The following is a 27,009-nucleotide window of genomic DNA, read 5'->3' as shown; positions in this document are numbered from 1 at the left end:
GGCACCATGCAGTGCACGAAGTCGGAGCCCGGTTTGCCCCGGGCGCGCACCTCCGCCAGGGTGGGCACCTTGGTGCGCACAACTTGCCTGGGCTGCGCACCAGGAAGGGCTCAAGATGGCACCCGCGTTCCGTTTTTTTCACTATCTTTCAGAACGGAAATTTTAAAATATCGTTTTTTTTTGCCTTTTCTGGAAATTAGTGAAGGCAGCGCATCAAAGGTGCGCAACGCTGGTGCGAACCTGGGAGCGCTCCGATGTGTGCTCCAAGGTGCGGCGTGCACGAAGTCGGAGCCCGGTTTGCCCCGGGTGCGCCCTGGTGGGCACCATGGTGCGCACCAAGGAGCGCTCCGAAGTGTGCTCCAAGGTGCGGCCTGCACGAAGTCGGAGCCCGGTTTGCCCCGGGTGTGCACCTCGGGTGGGCACCTTGGTGCGCATGCCTTGCCTGGGCTGCGCACCAGGGCGGGCTCAAGATGGCACCCGCGTTCCTTTTTTTTCACTATCTTTCAAAACGGAAATTTTAAAATCTCATTTTTTTTTGCCTTTTTCTGGAAATTAGTGAAGGCAGCGCATCAAAGGTGCGCACCTCGCTGCCCACCACGGTGCGCAACGCCGGTGGGCACCCGGGAGTGCTTCGAAGTGTGCTCCAAGGTGCTGCGTGCACGTTGTCGGAGCCCGGTTTGCCCCGGGTGCGCACCTCGCGTGCACCTTCGTCGGGGTGGGCACCTTGGCTTGGTTTGCCCCGGCTGCGCTCCGAAGCGGGGTTATTGGAGCGCCGCCTCTTTTTTTGTCGGAGCGTTTGGTGGGGTTTCTCGCATTGGCTCTTCCGAGGCCCGGTTGCCACCCTGGCGCGCACGAAGTCGGAAGTAGGGTTAATTGCCCGGGTGCGCACCTTTGCCAGGGTGGCACCTTACCTGGGCTGCGCACCAGGGCGGGCTCAAGATGGCACGCGCGTTCCGTTTTTTTCACTATCTTTCAAAACGGAAATTTTAAAATCTCCTTTTTTTTTTGCCTTTTCTGGAAATTAGTGAAGGCAGCGCATCAAAGGTGCGCACCTCGCTGCCCACCTTGGTGTGCTCTGAGGTGCGCACCCGGGAGCGCTACGAAGTGTGCTCCAAGGTGCGGCGTGCACGTTGTCGGAGCCCGGTTTGCCCCGGGTGCGCACCTCGCCTGCACCTTGGCCGGGGTGGGCACCTTGGCTGGGTTTGCCCAGGGTGCGCTCCGAAGCGGGGTTACTGGAGCGCCCCCTCTTTTTTTGTCAGAGAGTTTGGTGGGGTTTCTCGCATTGGCTCTTCCCAGGCCCGGTTGTTGGGTGCGCTCCCACCCTGGCGCGCGCGAAGTTGGAAGTTGGGTTAATTGCCCGGGCGCGCACCTTCGCCAGGGTGGGCACCTTGGTGCGCAAACCTTGGCTGGGCTGCGCACCAGGGCGGGCTCAAGATGGCACCAGCATTCCCTTTTTCTCACTATCTTTCAAAACGGAAATTTTAAAATCTCGTTTTTTTTTTGCCTTTTATGGAAATTAGTGAAGGCATCGCATCAAAGGTGCGCACCTCGCTGCCCACCTTGGTGTGCTCCGAGGTGCCCACCACGGTGCGCAACGCCGGTGCGAACCCGGGAGCGCCCCGATGTGTGCTCCAAGGTGCGGCGTGCACGAAGTCGGACCCCGGTTTGCCTCGGGTGCGCACCTCGCGTGCACCTTGGTGCGCACACCTTGGCTGGGTTGCGCGGCCTGGTGGGCACCATGGTGCGCACCAAGGAGCGCTCCGAAGTGTGCTCCAAGGTGCGGCGTGCACGAAGTCGGAGCCCGGTTTGCCCCGGGTGCGCACCTTCGCCGCGGTGGGCACCATGGCGTGCACGAAGTCGGAGCCCGGTTTGCCCCGGGTGCGCACCTCGCGTGCACCTTCGCCGGGGTGGGCACCTCGGCTGGGTTGCGCGCCCTGGTGCGCACCAAGGAGCGCTCTGAAGTGTGCTCCAAGGTGCGGCGTGCACGAAGTCGGAGCCCGGTTTGCCCCGGGTGTGCACCTCGCGTGCACCTTCGCTGCGGTGGGCACCTTGGCTGGGTTGCGCGCCTTGGTGGGCACCATGCAGTGCACGAAGTCGGAGCCCGGTTTGCCCCGGGCGCGCACCTCCGCCAGGGTGGGCACCTTGGTGCGCACAACTTGCCTGGGCTGCGCACCAGGAAGGGCTCAAGATGGCACCCGCGTTCCGTTTTTTTCACTATCTTTCAGAACGGAAATTTTAAAATATCGTTTTTTTTTGCCTTTTCTGGAAATTAGTGAAGGCAGCGCATCAAAGGTGCGCAACGCTGGTGCGAACCTGGGAGCGCTCCGATGTGTGCTCCAAGGTGCGGCGTGCACGAAGTCGGACCCCGGTTTGCCCCGGGTGCGCACCTCGCGTGCACCTTGGTGCGCACACCTTGGCTGGGTTGCGCGCCCTGGTGGGCACCATGGTGCGCACCAAGGAGCGCTCCGAAGTGTGCTCCAAGGTGCGGCGTGCACGAAGTCGGAGCCCGGTTTGCCCCGGGTGCGCACCTCGCGTGCACCTTCGCCGCGGTGGGCACCATGGCGTGCACGAAGTCGGAGCCCGGTTTGCCCCGGGTGCGCACCTCGCGTGCACCTTCGCCGGGGTGGGCACCTTGGTGTGCAGACCTTGGCTGGGTTGCGCGCCCTGGTGGGCACCATGGTGCGCACCAAGGAGCGCTCCGAAGTGTGCTCCAAGGTGCGGCCTGCACGAAGTCGGAGCCCGGTTTGCCCCGCGTGTGCACCTCGGGTGGGCACCTTGGTGCGCATGCCTTGCCTGGGCTGCGCACCAGGGCGGGCTCAAGATGGCACCCGCGTTCCTTTTTTTTCACTATCTTTCAAAACGGAAATTTTAAAATCTCATTTTTGTTTGCCTTTTTCTGGAAATTAGTGAAGGCAGCGCATCAAAGGTGCGCACCTCGCTGCCCACCACGGTGCGCAACGCCGGTGGGCACCCGGGAGTGCTTCGAAGTGTGCTCCAAGGTGCTGCGTGCACGTTGTCGGAGCCCGGTTTGCCCCGGGTGCGCACCTCGCGTGCACCTTCGTCGGGGTGGGCACCTTGGCTGGGTTTGCCCCGGCTGCGCTCCGAAGCGGGGTTATTGGAGCGCCGCCTCTTTTTTTGTCGGAGCGTTTGGTGGGGTTTCTCGCATTGGCTCTTCCGAGGCCCGGTTGCCACCCTGGCGCGCACGAAGTCGGAAGTAGGGTTAATTGCCCGGGTGCGCACCTTTGCCAGGGTGGGCACCTTACCTGGGCTGCGCACCAGGGCGGGCTCAAGATGGCACGCGCGTTCCGTTTTTTTCACTATCTTTCAAAACGGAAATTTTAAAATCTCCTTTTTTTTTTGCCTTTTCTGGAAATTAGTGAAGGCAGCGCATCAAAGGTGCGCACCTCGCTGCCCACCTTGGTGTGCTCTGAGGTGCGCACCCGGGAGCGCTACGAAGTGTGCTCCAAGGTGCGGCGTGCACGTTGTCGGAGCCCGGTTTGCCCCGGGTGCGCACCTCGCCTGCACCTTGGCCGGGGTGGGCACCTTGGCTGGGTTTGCCCAGGGTGCGCTCCGAAGCGGGGTTACTGGAGCGCCCCCTCTTTTTTTGTCAGAGCGTTTGGTGGGGTTTCTCGCATTGGCTCTTCCCAGGCCCGGTTGTTGGGTGCGCTCCCACCCTGGCGCGCGCGAAGTTGGAAGTTGGGTTAATTGCCCGGGCGCGCACCTTCGCCAGGGTGGGCACCTTGGTGCGCACACCTTGGCTGGGCTGCGCACCAGGGCGGGCTCAAGATGGCACCAGCATTCCCTTTTTCTCACTATCTTTCAAAACGGAAATTTTAAAATCTCGTTTTTTTTTTGCCTTTTATGGAAATTAGTGAAGGCATCGCATCAAAGGTGCGCACCTCGCTGCCCACCTTGGTGTGCTCCGAGGTGCCCACCACGGTGCGCAACGCCGGTGCGAACCCGGGAGCGCCCCGATGTGTGCTCCAAGGTGCGGCGTGCACGAAGTCGGACCCCGGTTTGCCCCGGGTGCGCACCTCGCGTGCACCTTGGTGCGCACACCTTGGCTGGGTTGCGCGGCCTGGTGGGCACCATGGTGCGCACCAAGGAGCGCTCCGAAGTGTGCTCCAAGGTGCGGCGTGCACGAAGTCGGAGCCCGGTTTGCCCCGGGTACGCACCTCGCGTGCACCTTCGCCGGGGTGGGCACCTCGGCTGGGTTGCGCGCCCTGGTGCGCACCAAGGAGCGCTCCGAAGTGTGCTCCAAGGTGCGGCGTGCACGAAGTCGGAGCCCGGTTTGCCCCGGGTGCGCACCTTCGCCGCGGTGCGCACCATGGCGTGCACGAAGTCGGAGCCCGGTTTGCCCCGGGTGCGCACCTCGCGTGCACCTTCGGCGGGGTTGCGCGCCCTGGTGGGCACCATGGTGCGCACCAAGGAGCGCTCCGAAGTGTGCTCCAAGGTGCGGCGTGCACGAAGTCGGAGCCCGGTTTGCCCCGGGTGCGCACCTCGCGTGCACCTTCGGCGGGGTTGCGCGCCCTGGTGGGCACCATGGTGCGCACCAAGGAGCGCTCCGAAGTGTGCTCCAAGGTGCGGCGTGCACGAAGTCGGAGCCCGGTTTGCCCCGGGTGCGCACCTCGCGTGCACCTTCGCCGCGGTGGGCACCATGGCGTGCACGAAGTCGGAGCCCGGTTTGCCCCGGGTGCGCACCTCGCGTGCACCTTCGCCGGGGTGGGCACCTCGGCTGGGTTGCGCGCCCTGGTGCGCACCAAGGAGCGCTCCGAAGTGTGCTCCAAGGTGCGGCGTGCACGAAGTCGGAGCCCGGTTTGCCCCGGGTGCGCACCTCGCGTGCACCTTCGCCAGGGTGGGCACCTCGGTGCGCACACCTTCTCAATGTTTTCTTGCCTTTTCTGGAAATTGGTGAAGGCAGCGCATCAAAGGTGCGCACCTCGGTGTGCTCCGAGGTGCGAACCCGAGAGCGCTCCGAGGTGCCCACGAAGTCGAAAGTCGGGTTAATTGCATTGTTTTCCCCGGGTGCGCTCCGAGGTGCGCAACATCGGCGCGCACCAAGGAGGGCTCCGAAGTGTGCTCCAAGGTGCGCACGATGGCGTGCACCTCTGGTGCGCACGATTCGGAGCTCGGTTTGACCGGGGTGCGCACACCTTGGCTGGGTTGCGCACCTTTTGTGCGCTCCAAGGTGCGCACGAAGTCGGAGCTCGGTTTGCCCCGGGTGCGCACCTTCGCCAGGGTGCGCACCTTGATGCGCACGCCTTGGCTGGGCTGCGCACCTTGGTGGGCGCCATGGTGCGCACCTTTCGTGCGCTCCAAGGTGCGCACGAAGTCGGAGCTCGGTTTGCCCCGGGTGCGCACCTTGGTGGGCGCCATGGTGCACTCCGAGGTGCCCAAGATTGGTGCGCACCAAGGAGCGCTCCGAAGTGCGCTCCAAGGTGCGCGCGAAGTCGAAAGTTGGGTTAATTGTCCGGTTTGCCTCGGGTGCGCACCTTGCGTGCACCTTCGCCAGGGTGGGCGCCTTGGTGCGCACACCTTGGCTGGGCTGCGCACACCTTGGCACCCGCGTTTCCTTCATTTTAAATTTTTTTTTTTTACAATCTCTCAAGTGGGAAATTCTATAATCTCAACTTTTTTTGCCTTTTCAGGAAACTTTTGAATGGAGCGCATCATTGGTGCGCTCCGAAGTGTGCTCCAAAGCTCTCTCCAGCTGCGTGCACCTGCCCCGGCCGCGCACCCGGCCCCGCCCAGCTTCGCTCACCTGTCCCGGGCGTCTGGTGCGGAACCTTAGAGTAAGAAACATCACCGTGCACCTTGGCCAACGTGCGCGACTCGACCGAGCGCGCACTGGCCGAGGTGCACACCGATTTCACCTGGGTGCGCGCGCAGCACCTCGGGCGCACCGGGGTGCGCGCACAACGCCCGGGTTGCACCGTGGCCTGTGTGCTCGGGGCGCCTCGGGTGCGCGCTCGGTGTCGCCCCCCGCGCGCGCGGTAGTGCGGGCAGCGCACCCCGGCCCGGCCCGGCCCCGACGAGAACGCAAACGGGCAAAAGGTTTATTCAAATAGCATTGCGACGCCCGGCGAAAAACTAAAAAAGGGTGCAACACCGGGACTTCCCGGGAGGTCACCCATCCCAGTACTACTCCGGCCCAAGCGCGCTTAACTGCGGAGTTCTGATGGGATCCGGTGCACTAACGCTGGTATGATCGCACCCGTTATGAGCTTGTCGCAGTGTGTACTTAGCAAACCGCGACCCACGTGCGAATCCACCCCGGCCACCCACCCCCGTCGAGGTGCACACCCTCCCTCGCGAAGTGCGCCCCGTTCGCCAAGTGTGAGCCCTGCCCGGGTGCGCGCACCTTGCTAGGGCGTCGGGTGTGCACCCGGCCCGGCCTACGTGCGTGCACCTGGAGGGGGCGTCGTGTGCGTGCAGTGTCCCGTCTGCAACGCGGTGCCCACACACCACCTCGGGCGCAACGACCTGCGCTCACATGTGGGCCGAGTGCACCTTGGTGCATGTTCGGGGCGCCTCGGGTGCACGCTCGATCTTGCCCCGGTGCACCAAGGCGCTCGGTTTGCCCCGGGTGCGCACTTGGTGCAAGGTGGGCACCCAAAATAGGGATCAAGCACCAAAACACAAGTTTCGGGATGCAAAATGGGACCCAAGGACCACAAATGCGTTCCAAGACCCATGATGGGTCCACGAGAACAAAAATGTGTTCCGAGACTTAATAAACAAATATTGGGTTTTAGGAGAAGAAACATGCTCTGATGCCCAAAACGAGAATCGACCCCGAAAAGGCCACAGGCCAAAAGTGGGATGCGAGACAAAAAAAAATGGGACCCGAGGACCAAAATTGGGTTCCCAGGTCGAAGACAGGGCAACCGGACAAGAAACGACCTCTAAGGCTCGAAATGAGTCCCGACGACTAAAACTTGACAAGAAGCACCCATCAGGCACCCAACTCGACACCCATGGGATGCCGACCCACCCGGGCTTCCACCTAGCACACCTTGGCACCCACCCACCCTCGCACCCAACCTCGCACCCAACTTAGCACCTTTGAACCCACATTGGCACTCACCCTGACCCTGGCACCTTGGAACCCACATTGGCACTCACCTTGACCCTGGCACCCACCTTTGCACTCACCTTGGGACCCACCCTGGCTCCCACCTCGGCACCCACCCAGACACCCACCTTGGTTCCTTGGCACCCACCTTGGATCCTTGGCACCCACCCCGACACCCACCTTGGCACGCAACTTGGCTACTTGCCACCCACCTTGGCTCCTTGACGCCCACCCCGACAACCACCCCGTGACCTACCCTGGCTAGGGTTGGTGCACACCCACCCTGGTGCCCACCTTGGCACCCACCCTATGACCCACCTTGGCACGCACCTTAGTACCCACCCCGTTACCCACCCTAGGACCCACCCCGTGACCCACCTTGGCCAGGGTGGGTGCCTTGGTGCGCACAACTTGCCTGGGCTGCACACCAGGGCGGGCTCAAGATGGCACCCGCGTTCCGTTTTTTTCACTATCTTTCAAAACGGAAATTTTAAAATCTCATTTTTTTCTTTTTTTTGCCTTTTCTGGAAATTAGTGAAGGCAGCGCATCAAAGGTGCGCAATGCTGGTGCGAACCCGGGAGCGCTCCGATGTGTGCTCCAAGGTGCGGCGTGCACGAAGTCCGAGCCCGGTTTGCCCCGGGTGCGCACCTCGCGTGCACCTTCGCCGGGGTGAGCACCTTGGCTGGGTTGCGCGCCCTGGTGCGTACCAAGGAGCGCTCTGAAGTGTGCTCCAAGGTGCGGCGTGCACGAAGTCGGAGCCCGGTTTGCCCCGGGTGTGCACCTCGGGTGCGCACCTCGCGTGCACCTTCGCTGCGGTGGGCACCTTGGCTGGGTTGCGCGCCTTGGTGGGCACCATGCAGTGCACGAAGTCGGAGCCCGGTTTGCCCCGGGCGCGCACCTCCGCCAGGGTGGGCACCTTGGTGCGCACAACTTGCCTGGGCTGCGCATCAGGAAGGGCTCAAGATGGCACCCGCGTTCCGTTTTTTTCACTATCTTTCAGAACGGAAATTTTAAAATATCGTTTTTTTTTGCCTTTTCTGGAAATTAGTGAAGGCAGCGCATCAAAGGTGCGCAACGCTGGTGCGAACCTGGGAGCGCTCCGATGTGTGCTCCAAGGTGCGGCGTGCACGAAGTCGGAGCCCGGTTTGCCCCGGGTGCGCCCTGGTGGGCACCATGGTGCGCACCAAGGAGCGCTCCGAAGTGTGCTCCAAGGTGCGGCCTGCACGAAGTCGGAGCCCGGTTTGCCCCGGGTGTGCACCTCGGGTGGGCACCTTGGTGCGCATGCCTTGCCTGGGCTGCGCACCAGGGCGGGCTCAAGATGGCACCCGCGTTCCTTTTTTTTCACTATCTTTCAAAACGGAAATTTTAAAATCTCATTTTTTTTTGCCTTTTTCTGGAAATTAGTGAAGGCAGCGCATCAAAGGTGCGCACCTCGCTGCCCACCACGGTGCGCAACGCCGGTGGGCACCCGGGAGTGCTTCGAAGTGTGCTCCAAGGTGCTGCGTGCACGTTGTCGGAGCCCGGTTTGCCCCGGGTGCGCACCTCGCGTGCACCTTCGTCGGGGTGGGCACCTTGGCTTGGTTTGCCCCGGCTGCGCTCCGAAGCGGGGTTATTGGAGCGCCGCCTCTTTTTTTGTCGGAGCGTTTGGTGGGGTTTCTCGCATTGGCTCTTCCGAGGCCCGGTTGCCACCCTGGCGCGCACGAAGTCGGAAGTAGGGTTAATTGCCCGGGTGCGCACCTTTGCCAGGGTGGCACCTTACCTGGGCTGCGCACCAGGGCGGGCTCAAGATGGCACGCGCGTTCCGTTTTTTTCACTATCTTTCAAAACGGAAATTTTAAAATCTCCTTTTTTTTTTGCCTTTTCTGGAAATTAGTGAAGGCAGCGCATCAAAGGTGCGCACCTCGCTGCCCACCTTGGTGTGCTCTGAGGTGCGCACCCGGGAGCGCTACGAAGTGTGCTCCAAGGTGCGGCGTGCACGTTGTCGGAGCCCGGTTTGCCCCGGGTGCGCACCTCGCCTGCACCTTGGCCGGGGTGGGCACCTTGGCTGGGTTTGCCCAGGGTGCGCTCCGAAGCGGGGTTACTGGAGCGCCCCCTCTTTTTTTGTCAGAGAGTTTGGTGGGGTTTCTCGCATTGGCTCTTCCCAGGCCCGGTTGTTGGGTGCGCTCCCACCCTGGCGCGCGCGAAGTTGGAAGTTGGGTTAATTGCCCGGGCGCGCACCTTCGCCAGGGTGGGCACCTTGGTGCGCAAACCTTGGCTGGGCTGCGCACCAGGGCGGGCTCAAGATGGCACCAGCATTCCCTTTTTCTCACTATCTTTCAAAACGGAAATTTTAAAATCTCATTTTTTTTTTGCCTTTTATGGAAATTAGTGAAGGCATCGCATCAAAGGTGCGCACCTCGCTGCCCACCTTGGTGTGCTCCGAGGTGCCCACCACGGTGCGCAACGCCGGTGCGAACCCGGGAGCGCCCCGATGTGTGCTCCAAGGTGCGGCGTGCACGAAGTCGGACCCCGGTTTGCCCCGGGTGCGCACCTCGCGTGCACCTTGGTGCGCACACCTTGGCTGGGTTGCGCGGCCTGGTGGGCACCATGGTGCGCACCAAGGAGCGCTCCGAAGTGTGCTCCAAGGTGCGGCGTGCACGAAGTCGGAGCCCGGTTTGCCCCGGGTGCGCACCTTCGCCGCGGTGGGCACCATGGCGTGCACGAAGTCGGAGCCCGGTTTGCCCCGGGTGCGCACCTCGCGTGCACCTTCGCCGGGGTGGGCACCTCGGCTGGGTTGCGCGCCCTGGTGCGCACCAAGGAGCGCTCTGAAGTGTGCTCCAAGGTGCGGCGTGCACGAAGTCGGAGCCCGGTTTGCCCCGGGTGTGCACCTCGCGTGCACCTTCGCTGCGGTGGGCACCTTGGCTGGGTTGCGCGCCTTGGTGGGCACCATGCAGTGCACGAAGTCGGAGCCCGGTTTGCCCCGGGCGCGCACCTCCGCCAGGGTGGGCACCTTGGTGCGCACAACTTGCCTGGGCTGCGCACCAGGAAGGGCTCAAGATGGCACCCGCGTTCCGTTTTTTTCACTATCTTTCAGAACGGAAATTTTAAAATATCGTTTTTTTTTGCCTTTTCTGGAAATTAGTGAAGGCAGCGCATCAAAGGTGCGCAACGCTGGTGCGAACCTGGGAGCGCTCCGATGTGTGCTCCAAGGTGCGGCGTGCACGAAGTCGGACCCCGGTTTGCCCCGGGTGCGCACCTCGCGTGCACCTTGGTGCGCACACCTTGGCTGGGTTGCGCGCCCTGGTGGGCACCATGGTGCGCACCAAGGAGCGCTCCGAAGTGTGCTCCAAGGTGCGGCGTGCACGAAGTCGGAGCCCGGTTTGCCCCGGGTGCGCACCTCGCGTGCACCTTCGCCGCGGTGGGCACCATGGCGTGCACGAAGTCGGAGCCCGGTTTGCCCCGGGTGCGCACCTCGCGTGCACCTTCGCCGGGGTGGGCACCTTGGTGTGCAGACCTTGGCTGGGTTGCGCGCCCTGGTGGGCACCATGGTGCGCACCAAGGAGCGCTCCGAAGTGTGCTCCAAGGTGCGGCCTGCACGAAGTCGGAGCCCGGTTTGCCCCGGGTGTGCACCTCGGGTGGGCACCTTGGTGCGCATGCCTTGCCTGGGCTGCGCACCAGGGCGGGCTCAAGATGGCACCCGCGTTCCTTTTTTTTCACTATCTTTCAAAATGGAAATTTTAAAATCTCATTTTTTTTTGCCTTTTTCTGGAAATTAGTGAAGGCAGCGCATCAAAGGTGCGCACCTCGCTGCCCACCACGGTGCGCAACGCCGGTGGGCACCCGGGAGTGCTTCGAAGTGTGCTCCAAGGTGCTGCGTGCACGTTGTCGGAGCCCGGTTTGCCCCGGGTGCGCACCTCGCGTGCACCTTCGTCGGGGTGGGCACCTTGGCTGGGTTTGCCCCGGCTGCGCTCCGAAGCGGGGTTATTGGAGCGCCGCCTCTTTTTTTGTCGGAGCGTTTGGTGGGGTTTCTCGCATTGGCTCTTCCGAGGCCCGGTTGCCACCCTGGCGCGCACGAAGTCGGAAGTAGGGTTAATTGCCCGGGTGCGCACCTTTGCCAGGGTGGGCACCTTACCTGGGCTGCGCACCAGGGCGGGCTCAAGATGGCACGCGCGTTCCGTTTTTTTCACTATCTTTCAAAACGGAAATTTTAAAATCTCCTTTTTTTTTTGCCTTTTCTGGAAATTAGTGAAGGCAGCGCATCAAAGGTGCGCACCTCGCTGCCCACCTTGGTGTGCTCTGAGGTGCGCACCCGGGAGCGCTACGAAGTGTGCTCCAAGGTGCGGCGTGCACGTTGTCGGAGCCCGGTTTGCCCCGGGTGCGCACCTCGCCTGCACCTTGGCCGGGGTGGGCACCTTGGCTGGGTTTGCCCAGGGTGCGCTCCGAAGCGGGGTTACTGGAGCGCCCCCTCTTTTTTTGTCAGAGCGTTTGGTGGGGTTTCTCGCATTGGCTCTTCCCAGGCCCGGTTGTTGGGTGCGCTCCCACCCTGGCGCGCGCGAAGTTGGAAGTTGGGTTAATTGCCCGGGCGCGCACCTTCGCCAGGGTGGGCACCTTGGTGCGCACACCTTGGCTGGGCTGCGCACCAGGGCGGGCTCAAGATGGCACCAGCATTCCCTTTTTCTCACTATCTTTCAAAACGGAAATTTTAAAATCTCGTTTTTTTTTTGCCTTTTATGGAAATTAGTGAAGGCATCGCATCAAAGGTGCGCACCTCGCTGCCCACCTTGGTGTGCTCCGAGGTGCCCACCACGGTGCGCAACGCCGGTGCGAACCCGGGAGCGCCCCGATGTGTGCTCCAAGGTGCGGCGTGCACGAAGTCGGACCCCGGTTTGCCCCGGGTGCGCACCTCGCGTGCACCTTGGTGCGCACACCTTGGCTGGGTTGCGCGGCCTGGTGGGCACCATGGTGCGCACCAAGGAGCGCTCCGAAGTGTGCTCCAAGGTGCGGCGTGCACGAAGTCGGAGCCCGGTTTGCCCCGGGTACGCACCTCGCGTGCACCTTCGCCGGGGTGGGCACCTCGGCTGGGTTGCGCGCCCTGGTGCGCACCAAGGAGCGCTCCGAAGTGTGCTCCAAGGTGCGGCGTGCACGAAGTCGGAGCCCGGTTTGCCCCGGGTGCGCACCTTCGCCGCGGTGCGCACCATGGCGTGCACGAAGTCGGAGCCCGGTTTGCCCCGGGTGCGCACCTCGCGTGCACCTTCGGCGGGGTTGCGCGCCCTGGTGGGCACCATGGTGCGCACCAAGGAGCGCTCCGAAGTGTGCTCCAAGGTGCGGCGTGCACGAAGTCGGAGCCCGGTTTGCCCCGGGTGCGCACCTCGCGTGCACCTTCGGCGGGGTTGCGCGCCCTGGTGGGCACCATGGTGCGCACCAAGGAGCGCTCCGAAGTGTGCTCCAAGGTGCGGCGTGCACGAAGTCGGAGCCCGGTTTGCCCCGGGTGCGCACCTCACGTGCACCTTCGCCGCGGTGGGCACCATGGCGTGCACGAAGTCGGAGCCCGGTTTGCCCCGGGTGCGCACCTCGCGTGCACCTTCGCCGGGGTGGGCACCTCGGCTGGGTTGCGCGCCCTGGTGCGCACCAAGGAGCGCTCCGAAGTGTGCTCCAAGGTGCGGCGTGCACGAAGTCGGAGCCCGGTTTGCCCCGGGTGCGCACCTCGCGTGCACCTTCGCCAGGGTGGGCACCTCGGTGCGCACACCTTCTCAATGTTTTCTTGCCTTTTCTGGAAATTGGTGAAGGCAGCGCATCAAAGGTGCGCACCTCGGTGTGCTCCGAGGTGCGAACCCGAGAGCGCTCCGAGGTGCCCACGAAGTCGAAAGTCGGGTTAATTGCATTGTTTTCCCCGGGTGCGCTCCGAGGTGCGCAACATCGGCGCGCACCAAGGAGGGCTCCGAAGTGTGCTCCAAGGTGCGCACGATGGCGTGCACCTCTGGTGCGCACGATTCGGAGCTCGGTTTGACCGGGGTGCGCACACCTTGGCTGGGTTGCGCACCTTTTGTGCGCTCCAAGGTGCGCACGAAGTCGGAGCTCGGTTTGCCCCGGGTGCGCACCTTCGCCAGGGTGCGCACCTTGATGCGCACGCCTTGGCTGGGCTGCGCACCTTGGTGGGCGCCATGGTGCGCACCTTTCGTGCGCTCCAAGGTGCGCACGAAGTCGGAGCTCGGTTTGCCCCGGGTGCGCACCTTGGTGGGCGCCATGGTGCACTCCGAGGTGCCCAAGATTGGTGCGCACCAAGGAGCGCTCCGAAGTGCGCTCCAAGGTGCGCGCGAAGTCGAAAGTTGGGTTAATTGTCCGGTTTGCCTCGGGTGCGCACCTTGCGTGCACCTTCGCCAGGGTGGGCGCCTTGGTGCGCACACCTTGGCTGGGCTGCGCACACCTTGGCACCCGCGTTTCCTTCATTTTAAATTTTTTTTTTTTACAATCTCTCAAGTGGGAAATTCTATAATCTCAACTTTTTTTGCCTTTTCAGGAAACTTTTGAATGGAGCGCATCATTGGTGCGCTCCGAAGTGTGCTCCAAAGCTCTCTCCAGCTGCGTGCACCTGCCCCGGCCGCGCACCCGGCCCCGCCCAGCTTCGCTCACCTGTCCCGGGCGTCTGGTGCGGAACCTTAGAGTAAGAAACATCACCGTGCACCTTGGCCAACGTGCGCGACTCGACCGAGCGCGCACTGGCCGAGGTGCACACCGATTTCACCTGGGTGCGCGCGCAGCACCTCGGGCGCACCGGGGTGCGCGCACAACGCCCGGGTTGCACCGTGGCCTGTGTGCTCGGGGCGCCTCGGGTGCGCGCTCGGTGTCGCCCCCCGCGCGCGCGGTAGTGCGGGCAGCGCACCCCGGCCCGGCCCGGCCCCGACGAGAACGCAAACGGGCAAAAGGTTTATTCAAATAGCATTGCGACGCCCGGCGAAAAACTAAAAAAGGGTGCAACACCGGGACTTCCCGGGAGGTCACCCATCCCAGTACTACTCCGGCCCAAGCGCGCTTAACTGCGGAGTTCTGATGGGATCCGGTGCACTAACGCTGGTATGATCGCACCCGTTATGAGCTTGTCGCAGTGTGTACTTAGCAAACCGCGACCCACGTGCGAATCCACCCCGGCCACCCACCCCCGTCGAGGTGCACACCCTCCCTCGCGAAGTGCGCCCCGTTCGCCAAGTGTGAGCCCTGCCCGGGTGCGCGCACCTTGCTAGGGCGTCGGGTGTGCACCCGGCCCGGCCTACGTGCGTGCACCTGGAGGGGGCGTCGTGTGCGTGCAGTGTCCCGTCTGCAACGCGGTGCCCACACACCACCTCGGGCGCAACGACCTGCGCTCACATGTGGGCCGAGTGCACCTTGGTGCATGTTCGAGGGCGCCTCGGGTGCACGCTCGATCTTGCCCCGGTGCACCAAGGCGCTCGGTTTGCCCCGGGTGCGCACTTGGTGCAAGGTGGGCACCCAAAATAGGGATCAAGCACCAAAACACAAGTTTCGGGATGCAAAATGGGACCCAAGGACCACAAATGCGTTCCAAGACCCATGATGGGTCCACGAGAACAAAAATGTGTTCCGAGACTTAATAAACAAATATTGGGTTTTAGGAGAAGAAACATGCTCTGATGCCCAAAACGAGAATCGACCCCGAAAAGGCCACAGGCCAAAAGTGGGATGCGAGACAAAAAAAAATGGGACCCGAGGACCAAAATTGGGTTCCCAGGTCGAAGACAGGGCAACCGGACAAGAAACGACCTCTAAGGCTCGAAATGAGTCCCGACGACTAAAACTTGACAAGAAGCACCCATCAGGCACCCAACTCGACACCCATGGGATGCCGACCCACCCGGGCTTCCACCTAGCACACCTTGGCACCCACCCACCCTCGCACCCAACCTCGCACCCAACTTAGCACCTTTGAACCCACATTGGCACTCACCCTGACCCTGGCACCTTGGAACCCACATTGGCACTCACCTTGACCCTGGCACCCACCTTTGCACTCACCTTGGGACCCACCCTGGCTCCCACCTCGGCACCCACCCAGACACCCACCTTGGTTCCTTGGCACCCACCTTGGATCCTTGGCACCCACCCCGACACCCACCTTGGCACGCAACTTGGCTACTTGCCACCCACCTTGGCTCCTTGACGCCCACCCCGACAACCACCCCGTGACCTACCCTGGCTAGGGTTGGTGCACACCCACCCTGGTGCCCACCTTGGCACCCACCCTATGACCCACCTTGGCACGCACCTTAGTACCCACCCCGTTACCCACCCTAGGACCCACCCCGTGACCCACCTTGGCCAGGGTGGGTGCACCCACCCTGGTGCCCACCTTGGCACCCACCCATCCTAGCACCCAGCCTGTGACCGGGCTTGGAACCCAACCTTGCACCCGCACCCGTCTTGGCCAGTGTGGGTGCGCACCCATCCTGGCACCCACGTTGTGACACACCCTTTAACCCACGCACCCTAGCACCCACGTTGGCACCCACCTTGGAACCCAACCTAGCAACTTGGCACCCACCCCGTGACCCACCTTGGCATCCACCATAGCAGTCGCCGACTTGGCACCCACCTCGGCACCCACCTTGACACTTGTGGACCCACCTTGCCACTCACCCTAGCATCGACCCATCCTAGCACCCACCCTGGCACCTTTGCACCCTAGCACTCACCCATCCTAGCACCTAACCTGTGACCCACCTTGACACTCACCCTCGCACCCACCTTGGAACCCAACCTAGCACCCACCCACCCTGACACCAACCCTAGCACCTACCCACCCTTGCACCCACCCTGTGACCCATCTTGGCACCCACCCATCCTACCACTCAACCTATCACCCACCTTCTCACCCACCTTGGCATCCACCTTAGCACCCACCCACACTGGCACCTTGGCACCCACCTCGGGCAAGGTGGGTGCACACCCACCCTGGCACCCAATTTAGAACCCACCGAGCATGTTACCCACCTTGGCACCCACATTGCAGCCCACCCTAGTACCCACCCTATGACCCACATTGGCATCCACACCCTAGCACCCAGGCACCTCGACACCCGCCTTGACACCCACCCTAGCACTGAACCTGTGACCCACCTTGGAACTCACCCTAGAACCCACCCACCCTGTGAACCACCTTGGCATCCACCTTAGCACCCACCCACCTTGGCACCCACTCTAGCACTCACCCATCCTAACACCCAACTTGTTACCCACCTTGGCACCCGCCCTCGCGTCCACCTTGAAACCCACCCTAGCACCCACCCACGCAGGAGCCCACCTTGGCACCCAACCTAACACCCACGCATCCTGGCACCCAACTTGTGACCCACCTTGGAACCCACCCTAGTACCCACCTTTGAACCCACTATATCACCAACCCACCTTGGCACCCACCCTATGACCCTCTTTGGAATCCACCCTAGCACGCACCCACCCTGGCACCCACCATGGAGCGCACCCTAGCACCCACCCACCTCGGCACGCACCTCAACACCCACCTTGGTGTGCGCACTGCGCCAACCTCTCAAAGACCCTATGTGGTGCGCTCCAAAGTGTACACCTTTGGTGCGCTCCAAGGTGCGCACCTTTGGTGCACACCGAGGTGCACACCAAAGTGTGCACCGAGGTGAGCACCAAAGTGCACTCCAGGGTGCACACCAAGGCGTGCACCTTTGGTGCGGTCAATGCAAACGAATTCGGAAGTTGGGGTCGATGTCCTAATCGCTGCTGCAGACTACACGTATGAGAATCGGACAAATAGCTTTATATAGGGGAGGTGTTGCGTTTGATGGGTCGACTCCCCTGGTTGTGTGCACTGCACCAACTTCAAAGACCCTGTCTTGTTTAAGAAGTCAAAAGTTGGGGTGGATGTCCTAATCATTGCTGCAGTCTACGCATGTATGAGAATCAGACAAATAGCTTATATAGGGGAGGTGTTGCATTCGGTGGGTTGACTCCCCTGGTTGTGCGCACTGCGCCAACCTCAAAGACCCCGCATAGCAGAAGAAGTCGGAAGTCGGATTTTGGTGAGCACCAAGGCGTGCACCTTTGGTGCGGTCAACGCAGACGAATTCAGAAGTTGGGGTGGATGTCCTAATCGTTGTTGCAGGCTACACATGTATGAGAATCAGACAAATAGCTTATATAGGGGAGGTGTTGGGTTTGATGGGTCAACTCCCTTGGTTGTGCGCATTACGCCAACCTCAAAGACCTTGTTTTCGTTAAGAAGTCAAAAGTTGGGGTCAATGTCCTAATGGCTCCTGCAGGCTACACATGTATGAGAATCGGACAAATAGCTTATATAGGGGAGGTGTTGGGTTTGATGGGTCGACTCCCCTGGTTGTGCGCATTACGTCAACCTCAAAGACCTTGTTTTCGTTAAGAAGTCAAAAGTTGGGGTCGATGTCCTAATTGCTCCTGTAGACTACACATGTATGAGAATCAGACAAATAGCTTATATAGGGGAGGTGTTGGGTTTGATGGGTTGACTCCCCTAGTTGTTCGCATTACACCAACCTCAAAGACCTTGTTTTCGTTTAGAAGCCGAAAGTTGGGGTCGATGTCCTAATTGCTCCTGCAGGCTACGCATGTATGAGAATCAGACAAATAGCTTATATAGGGGAGGTGTTGGGTTTGATGGGTCGACTCCCCTGGTTGTGCGCATTGCGCCAACCTCAAAGACCCTGCATTGCGGATGAAGTCGAAAGTCAGAGTTTGGTGTGCTACAAGGTGTGGTCGAAGGTGCTCACCTAGGTGTGCACCTTTGGAGCACAGGAAAAGTGCCCTCCAAAAGTGCGCACCTTTGGAGTGCACAAAAGTGCCCTCCAAAAGTGCGCACCTTTGGAGCGCAGAAAAGTGCCCTCCAAAAAGTGCCCTCCAAAAGTGCGCACCTTTGGAGCGCAGAAAAGTGCCCTCCAAAAAGTGCCCTCCAAAAGTGCGCACCTTTGGAGCGCAGAAAAGTGCCCTCCAAAAAGTGCCCTCCAAAAGTGCGCACCTTTGGAGCGCAGAAAAGTGCCCTCCAAAAAGTGCCCTCCAAAAGTGCGCACCTTTGGAGCGCAGAAAAGTGCCCTCCAAAAAGTGCCCTCCAAAAGTGCGCACCTTTGGAGCGCAGAAAAGTGCCCTCCAAAAAGTGCCCTCCAAAAGTGCGCACCTTTGGAGCGCAGAAAAGTGCCCTCCAAAAAGTGCCCTCCAAAAGTGCGCACCTTTGGAGCGCAGAAAAGTGCCCTCCAAAAAGTGCCCTCCAAAAGTGCGCACCTTTGGAGCGCAGAAAAGTGCCCTCCAAAAAGTGCCCTCCAAAAGTGCGCACCTTTGGAGCGCAGAAAAGTGCCCTCCAAAAAGTGCCCTCCAAAAGTGCGCACCTTTGGAGCGCAGAAAAGTGCCCTCCAAAAAGTGCCCTCCAAAAGTGCGCACCTTTGGAGCGCAGAAAAGTGCCCTCCAAAAAGTGCCCTCCAAAAGTGCGCACCTTTGGAGCGCAGAAAAGTGCCCTCCAAAAAGTGCCCTCCAAAAGTGCGCACCTTTGGAGCGCAGAAAAGTGCCCTCCAAAAGTGCGCACCTTTGGAGCGCACAAAAGTGCCCTCCAAAAGTGCGCACTTTTGGTGCGCACCAAGGCGCTGGTTCGGTCGTTGCAGGCGAGTTCGGAAGTTGGGGTCGATGTCCTGAGCGGAGGTGCAAACTACACAGGTGTCGGAATCGGACAAATAGCTTATATAGGGGAGGTGTATGCTTCGATGGGTCGACTCCCCAGGTTGAGCGCACCGCGCCAACCTCAAAGACCCTACGGTATGGATGAAGTCGGAAGTTGGGTCCGATGACCGATTCGATTAGTAGGTATGCTCATGAGGTCGGAATTTGGGTCCGATGACCTGCCATGTGCAGGAAGGCGAATGTTGACACTGTGCGTTGCAAGGTGCACACCAAGGCGCTGGTGCGGTCTTTTTAGTCGAGTTCGGAAGTTGGGGTCGATGTCCTGATCGGAGGTGCAAGCTACACAGGTGTGGGAATCGGACAAATAGCTTATATAGGGGAGGTGTATGCTTCGTTGGGTCGACTCCCCGGGTTGAGCGCACCGCGCCAACCTCAAAGACCCTACGGTATGGATGAAGTCGGAAGTTGGGTCCGATGACCGATTCGATATGTAGGCATACTCGCGAGGTCGGAATTTGGGTCCGATGACCTGCCACGTGCAGGAAGGCGAATGTTGGCACTGTGCGTTGCAAGGTGCGCACCAAGGCGCTGGTTCGGTCGTTGGAGGCGAGTTCGGAAGTTGGGGTCGATGTCTTGATCGGAGGTGCAAACTACACAGGTGTGGGAATCGGACAAATAGCTTATATAGGGGAGGTGTATGCTTCGTTGGGTCGACTCCCCGGGTTGAGCGCACCGCGCCAACCTCAAAGACCCTACGGTATGGATGAAGTCGGAAGTTGGGTCCGATGACCGATTCGATATGTAGGCATACTCGCGAGGTCGGAATTTGGGTCCGATGACCTGCCATGTGCAGGAAGGCGAATGTTGGGACTGTGCGTCGCAAGGTGCGCACCAAGGCGCTGGTGCCGTCGTTGCAGTCGAGTTCGGAAGTTGGGGTCGATGTCCTGGTCAGAGGTGCAAACTACACAGGTGTGGGAATCGGACAAATAGCTTATATAGGGGAGGTGTATGCTTCGATGGGTCGACTCCCTGGGTTGAGCGCACCGCGCCAACCTCAAAGACCCTACAGTATGGATGAAGTCGGAAGTTGGGTCCGATGACCGATTCGATACGTAGGCATATTGGCGAGGTCTGAATTTGTGTCCGATGACCTGCCATGCGCAGGAAGGCGGAATTTGGGTCCGATGACCGAGTTGATGGCGTGCCATGCGCAGAAAGGCGGAATTTGGGTCCGATGACCGAGTTGATGTTGATGGCCCGCCATGCACAGGAAGGCGGAATTTGGGTCCGATGACCGATTTGAAGGCGTGCCATACGCAAAAAGGCGGAGTTTGGGTCCGATGACCGAGTTGATATTGATGGCCCGCCATGCGCAGGAAGGCGGAATTTGGGTCCGATGACCTGACATACGCATGGAGTCCGACTCGGGGGCCGATGTTCGATTCGATGACTTGCATTGTGGGTAAAGTCGGAAGTTGTGGTCTTTGACCCGATTCGATGACCAGACTTCGGCTGCTTGAGAATCGGACAAATAACTTATATAGGGGAGGTAGTGTTCTCGAGCATCCTCCCCCCGTGCCCGTTTATGTCGATTGATGCTGGTGCTCGACTGGTTGGAGCGCTCGGATGCAAAAATCTTGCACCAGGATTTATCGATTGTGATGGACACGGCAAGTCTCCTGATTGCTATGCAGGAGCTCATCGTGAATCTCTATGCGGCCTTGGTATGGACTCGACCTGCGGAATGGTTCGGCAATGGTAGTCGCTCCAACACGTCCTTGCAATGGCCACAGAGGTGATTCGACTAGAGCTCCAGTCTAGCTTTTGGGTTGCTTGGCGGACTGGTATAGCCGCGATCGAGTTCCGGCCATGAACGTTTTAGATAGCTCTTGGGCTTTCTGGGACGGAAGTCGGAAGTTTGGGCTGTTGTCCGATTTGATGACCATTCTTCGGATGTGTGAGAATCGGACAAATAACTTATATAGGGGACTGTGTTGTCTCACGCAGCCCCCTCCGTGCCCCTCTATCTCGACCGATGTTGGTGCTTGAAAGGGTTGGGATCGCTCGGATTTATAAACGTGCACCACCATTTGTCGAGTGTGAGGGACGCGGCAGGTCTCCTAAATGCTATGCGGGCGCTCTCTGAGAATCTCTATCCGGCCTCGACACAGACTAGTCTTGCTGAATGGTTTGGCACTGGTAGTCGATCCAACACGTCGTTGTTGTGGCCGCCTAGGCGATTCGATTCGAGCCCCCGTCTAGCTTTTGGGTTGCTTGGCGGATTTTGCCCTATCCGCAAGTGAGCTCGGTCCCTAAACGTTCGAGAAACCCGATTGCTATGCGCCGACTCTCTTTCTTGCGAGCCTCCATCTAGCTTTTGGGTCTCTACGGAACGGAAGTCGGAATCTGGGACCGTTGTTTGATTCGACGAGGCAGACTACGGTTGTGCGAGAATCGGACAAATAACTTATATAGGGGAGGTGTTGACTGGAGCATTCTCCCCCGTGCCCCTCTAACTCGACCAATGCTGGCGCTCGAACGGTGGTAGCGCTCGGATTTTCATTGAGCGCCAGCATTGGTCGATTTAGAGGGGCATGCGAGATTCCCGAATGCTATGCGAGGGCTCTAACGGAAATGTCTATTGGTTTCGGTATGGATGCAATTGCGAGTGGTTCGGCAAAGGTAGTCGTTCCGATGCGTCCATGTCGTGGCCAAATCGATAATTCGATTTGAGCCCTCGTATAGCATTTGGGTCTCTCGATGTGATTCCGCATTCCAGTCCCTTTGGGCACTGCTTGAGCCGCATCCCAGGGGGTTCCCTTCCCAATAATCTGCCTCGCAACACCGATTGCTATGCGGTGAGGCTCCTCGGCCGCCTCGGAACTATCTGTGTATCAGACGCATCGCGGGATAAGGGGTTGGCAACGGTAGTCGCCCCAAGCGCGTCCGATGCTTGGACCATTCCGAGGCGGCCCTGAAGCCTCTTCCGTCTAGCCGTTGGGTCCTTCTCGCCGCATCCCTCGCCTCGCACCCCGATTGCTATGCGGTGAGGCTCCTCGGCCGCCTCGGAACTATCTGTGTATCGGACGCGTCGCGGGATAAGGGGTTGTCACTGGTAGTCGCCCCAAGCGCGTCCGATGCTTGGACCATTCCGAGGCGGCCCTGAAGCCTCTTCCGTCTAGCCGTTGGGTCCTTCTCGCCGCCATCCCTCGCCTCGCACCACCCGATTGCTATGCGGTGAGGCTCCTCGGCGCGCCTCGGAACTATCTGTGTATCGGACGCGTCGCGGGATAAGGGGTTGTCATTGGTAGTCGCCCCAAGCGCGTCCGATGCTTGGACCATTCCGAGGCGGCCCCTGAAGCCTCTTCCGTCTAGCCAGTTGGGTCCTTCTCGCCGCATCCCTCGCCTCGCACCCCCGATTGCTATGCGGTGAGGCTCCTCGGCCGCCTCGGAACTATCTGTGTATCGGACGCGTCGCGGGATAAGGGGTTGTCACTGGTAGTCGCCCCAAGCGCGTCCGATGCTTGGACCATTCCGAGGCGGCCCTGAAGCCTCTTCCGTCTAGCCGTTGGGTCCTTCTCGCCGCATCCCTCGCCTCGCACCCCGATTGCTATGCGGTGAGGCTCCCTCGGCCGCCTCGGAACTATCTGTGTATCGGACGCGTCGCGGGATAATGGGGTTGTCACTGGTAGTCGCCCCAAGCGCGTTCGATGCTTGGACCATTCCGAGGCGGCCCTGAAGCCTCTTCCGTCTAGCCGTTGGGTCCTTCTCGCCGCATCCCTCGCCTCGCACACCCGATTGCTATGCGGTGAGGCTCCTCGGACCGCCTTGGAACTATCTGTGTAATCGGACGCGTCGCGGGATAAGGGGTTGTCACTGGTAGTCGCCCCCAAGCGCGTCCGATGCTTGGACCATTCCGAGGCGGACCCGAAGCCTCTTCCGTCTAGCCGTTGGGTCCTTCTCGCCGCATCCTTCGCCTCGCACCCCGATTGCTATGCGGTGAGGCTCCTCGGCCCGCCTCGGAACTATCTGTGTATCGTACGCGTCGCGGGATAAGGGGTTGTCACTGGTAGTCGCCCCAAGCGCGTCCGATGCTTGGACCATTCCGAGGCGGACCCGAAGCCTCTTCCGTCTAGCCGTTGGGTCCTTCTCGCCGCATCCCTCGCCTCGCACCCCGATTTGCTATGCGGTGAGGCTCCTCGGCCGCCTTGGAACTATCTGTGTATCGGACGCGTCGCGGGATAAGGGGTTGTCACTGGTAGTCGCCCCCAAGCGCGTCCGATGCTTGGACCATTCCGAGGCGGACCCGAAGCCTCTTCCGTCTAGCCGTTGGGTCCTTCTCGCCGCATCCCTCGCCTCGCACCCCCGATTGCTATGCGGTGAGGCTCCTCGGCGCCTTGGAACTATCTGTGTATCGGAACGCGTCGCGGGATAAGGGGTTGTCACTGGTAGTCGCCCCAAGCGCGTCCGATGCTTGGACCATTCCGAGGCGGACCCGAAGCCTCTTCCGTCTAGCCGTTGGGTCCTTCTCGCCGCATCCCTCGCCTCGCACCCCGATTGCTATGCGGTGAGGCTCCTCGGCCGCCTTGGAACTATCTGTGTATCGGACGCGTCGCGGGATAAGGGGTTGTCACTGGTAGTCGCCCCAAGCGCGTCCGATGCTTGGACCATTCCGAGGCGGCCCCGAAGCCTCTTCCGTGTAGCCGTTGGGTCCTTCTCGCCGCATCCCTCGCCTCGCACCCCGATTGCTATGCGGTGAGGCTCCTCGGCCCGCCTTGGAACTATCTGTGTATCGGACGCGTCGCGGGATAAGGGGTTGTCACTGGTAGTCCGCCCCAAGCGCGTCCGATGCTTGGACCATTCCGAGGCGGCCCCGAAGCCTCTTCCGTGTAGCCGTTGGGTCCTTCTCGCCGCATCCCTCGCCTCGCACCCCGATTGCTATGCGGTGAGGCTCCTCGGCCGCCTTGGAACTATCTGTGTATCGGACGCGTCGCGGGATAAGGGGTTGTCACTGGTAGTCGCCCCAAGCGCGTCCGATGCTTGGACCATTCCGAGGCGGACCTGAAGCCTCTTCCCTCTAGCCGTTGGGGCTTTCTCGCCGCATTCCCTCGCCTCGCACCCTGATTGCTATGCTGTGAGGCTCCCTCGGCCCGCCTTGGAACTATCTGTGTATCGGACGCATCGCGGGATAAGGGGTTGGCAGTGGTAGTCGCCCCAAGCGCATCCGATGCTTGGACCATTCCGAGGCGGCCCTGCAGCCTCTTCCGTCTAGCCGTTGGGGCCATCTCGCCGCATCCCCCACCTCGCACCACGATTGCTATGCGGTGAGGCTCCCTTGGCCGCCTCGGAACTATCTGTGTATCGGACGCATCGCGGGATAAGGGGTTGTCACTGGTAGTCGCCCCAAGCGCGTCCGATGCTTGGACTATTCCGAGGCGGCCCTGCAGCCTCTTCCGTCTAGCCGTTGGGGCCATCTCGCCGCATCCCCCACCTCCTCGGCCGCCTCGGAACTATCTGTGTATCGGACGCATCGCGGGATAAGGGGTTGGCAGTGGTAGTCGCCCCAAGCGCGTCCGATGCTTGGACTATTCCGAGGCAGCCCCTGCAGCCTCTTCCGTCTAGCCTTTGGGGCCATCTCGCCGCATCCCTCGCCTCGCACACCCGATTGCTATGCGGTGAGGCTCCTCGGCCGCCTGGGAACTATCTTCGTATCGGACGCATCGCGGGATAAGGGGTTGTCACTGGTAGTGTCGCACCCAAGCGCGTCCGATGCTTGGACTATTCCGAGGCGGGCCCTGTGGCCTCTTCCGTCTAGCCGTTGGGGCCATCTCGCCGCATCCCCCCACCTCGCACCCCGATTGCTATGCGGTGAGGCTCTTCGGCCGCCTTGGAACTATCTTCGTATCGGACGCATCGCGGGATAAGGGGTTGTCACTGGGTAGTGGCCCCAAGCGCGTCCGATGCTTGGACTATTCCGAGGCGGCCCTGCAGCCTCTTCCGTCTAGCCGTTGGGGCCATCTCGCCGCATCCCCCACCTCGCACCCCGATTGCTATGCGGTGAGGCTCCTCGGCCGCCTTGGAACTATCTTCGTATCGGACGCATCGCGGGGATAAGGGGTTGTCACTGGTAGTCGCCCCCAAGCGCGTCCGATGCTTGGACTATTTCCGACGCGGCCCCTGTGGCCTCTTCCGTCTAGCCGTTGGGGCCATCTCGCCGCATCCCCCACCTCGCACCCCGATTGCTATGCGGTGAGGCTCCTCGGCCGCCTTGGAACCATCTTCGTATCGGACGCATCGCGGGATAGGGGGCTGTCACTGGTAGTCGCCCCAAGCGTGTCCGATGCTTGGACCATTCCTAGGCGGCCCTGAAGCCTCTTCCGTCTAGCCGTTGGGGCCTTCCCGCCCCATCCCTACGCCTCGCACCCCCGATTGCTATGCGGTGAGGCTCCTCGGCCGCCTTGGAACCATCTGTGTATCGGACGCATCGCGGGATAAAGGGGTGGCACTGGCAGTCGCCCCAAGCGCGTCCGATGCTTGGACCATTCCGAGGTGGCCCTGAAGCCTCTTCCGTCTAGCCGTTGGGGCCTTCCCGCCCCATCCCTCGCCTCGCACCTCCGATTGATATGCGGTGAGGCTCCTCGGCCGCCTTGGAACTATCTGTGTATCGGACGCATCGCGGGATAAGGGGTTGGCACTTGTAGTCGTCCCAATCGCATCCGATGCTTGGACCATTCCGAGGGCGGCCCTGCAGCCTCTTCCGTTTAGAGCCGTCGGGGCCTTCCCGCCGCATCCCTCGCCTCGCATCCCGATTCCTATGCGGTGAGTCTTCTCGGCCCAGCCGCGGAACTATACCTGTTATTGCTACTTGCATCCTTCGGCTGGTAACCTCCTCTGTCGCCTTGGAACGTTCTCTTTGTCGGACGCGTCGCGGGATAAGGGGTTGGCACTGGTAGTCGCCCCAAGCGCGCCCGATGCATAGACCGCTCCGAGTCGACCTTGCTTTCAGCCTCTCACATGCATAGACCTCTCTGAGTCGACCCTGCAGCCTCTCACGTTTAGCCTTTGGAATCTCGCCTCACAACATGATTGCTATCCTTGATGCATCCCTTGCCTCGAGCCCTGATTGCTTTCTTGGCTGCATCCCTCCTCTCCTCACAGCCCGGTTGTCATCACTGCTTCATCCGTCGCTTCATGCATTCTGGCTGCTGGGCCCTTCCCACCGCACACCTCGATTGCTATCTCTTCTGCATCACACACCCCGATTGCTATCTCTGCTACATCCCTCGGCTCTCACTTCTGCATCCTTCGCCTCACACCTCGATTGCTATCAATGCTGCATCCGTAACCTCACACCCCGATTGCTATGCGGGGAGGCTCCTTGGCCGCCTTGTGAAATTTCTGTGTGTCGGACGCACCGCGGGATAAGGGGTTGGCACTGGTAGTCGCCCCCAAGTGCGCCCGATTCTTAGACCGCTTCGAGGTGACCTCGTAGCCCTCTTCGGTCCAGGCTTCCTGCCTTCAACGCCCTTTTACACCTCGATTGCTATGCGCGGGCTCGTTGGCGTCTATCACCTCTCTGCGAAGAGTGGCACGATGATTGTTGGGGTAAATCGTAGCAGTCCGATCTCTGGCCTTGGGCCATTGTGAGGGCTGATCGATTTCCTGTGCGCATCTCGTGTTCGCCCAGTAACAGACTCGACGACTTGTAATCGGTCTTGTTCCCGATTGTTCCTGGAGGTAGTCTTCGGAACTCTTGGATTTGACCTGTCACTCGAACTGTCCTCTTCCGAGGATGCTTGTGTGTGTGTGCTTGTGCCATTTCCTTGGCGGTATTAACGTAGATATTAAAGAGCGGAGGTGAGCGCCTCGCCCAGCTATGTTTGGGGCTCTCACTCCCTTACCCGGTGTTGCGACCGCTTTGCACGTAGGTTGCGGAGCATCGCGACTCTTTCGATGTTTGGCGGTTGTCTTCCGGTGATGCGTTGGTCCCCGAAGTGCACGTTACTAGCATTTCTGCCATTGTTCTCGATCTTTGGCACGTTCCTTCGTTGCAATTGGATATATATCTCCGTTTATACGCGCAGGCTTCTCTCGCCTATTCAGCGCTGTCCCACTCTCAGCACTCTCGTGGTCTCCTTGCTTCTCTCTCCCGTGAGCGAGCTCTCTTCTCGAGTCTTTTCCATGTCCCATGGAGGTTGCCTTGCGAAATTCGGGGCACACAAACGTGACCGGATAAGAGCGGAATTGCCTATGAGGAGAAGCTCACCTTAGGGGAGCA

The 27,009-nt window shown here is 60.7% G+C and overlaps 2 non-coding genes across 2 annotated transcripts; both read right to left on the bottom strand.

Annotated features, from left to right (window-relative positions):
* Positions 1 to 6,097: 6,097 nt before the first annotated feature.
* Positions 6,098 to 6,216, bottom strand: LOC131868544 (5S ribosomal RNA). The gene has a single exon (XR_009366994.1). It is a non-coding gene; the product is annotated as a 5S ribosomal RNA (ribosomal RNA).
* Positions 6,217 to 14,021: 7,805 nt separating this feature from the next.
* Positions 14,022 to 14,140, bottom strand: LOC131868533 (5S ribosomal RNA). Its single transcript, XR_009366983.1, has one exon. It is a non-coding gene; the product is annotated as a 5S ribosomal RNA (ribosomal RNA).
* Between the last annotated feature and the right edge of the window lie 12,869 nt (positions 14,141 to 27,009).

This window comes from Cryptomeria japonica, unplaced genomic scaffold (assembly GCF_030272615.1).
Source record: "Cryptomeria japonica unplaced genomic scaffold, Sugi_1.0 HiC_scaffold_209, whole genome shotgun sequence".
Lineage (NCBI taxonomy): Eukaryota > Viridiplantae > Streptophyta > Pinopsida > Cupressales > Cupressaceae > Cryptomeria > Cryptomeria japonica.
The sequence above is the reverse complement of the archived record's forward strand: the minus strand, read 5'-3'. Positions and strand labels throughout refer to the sequence as shown.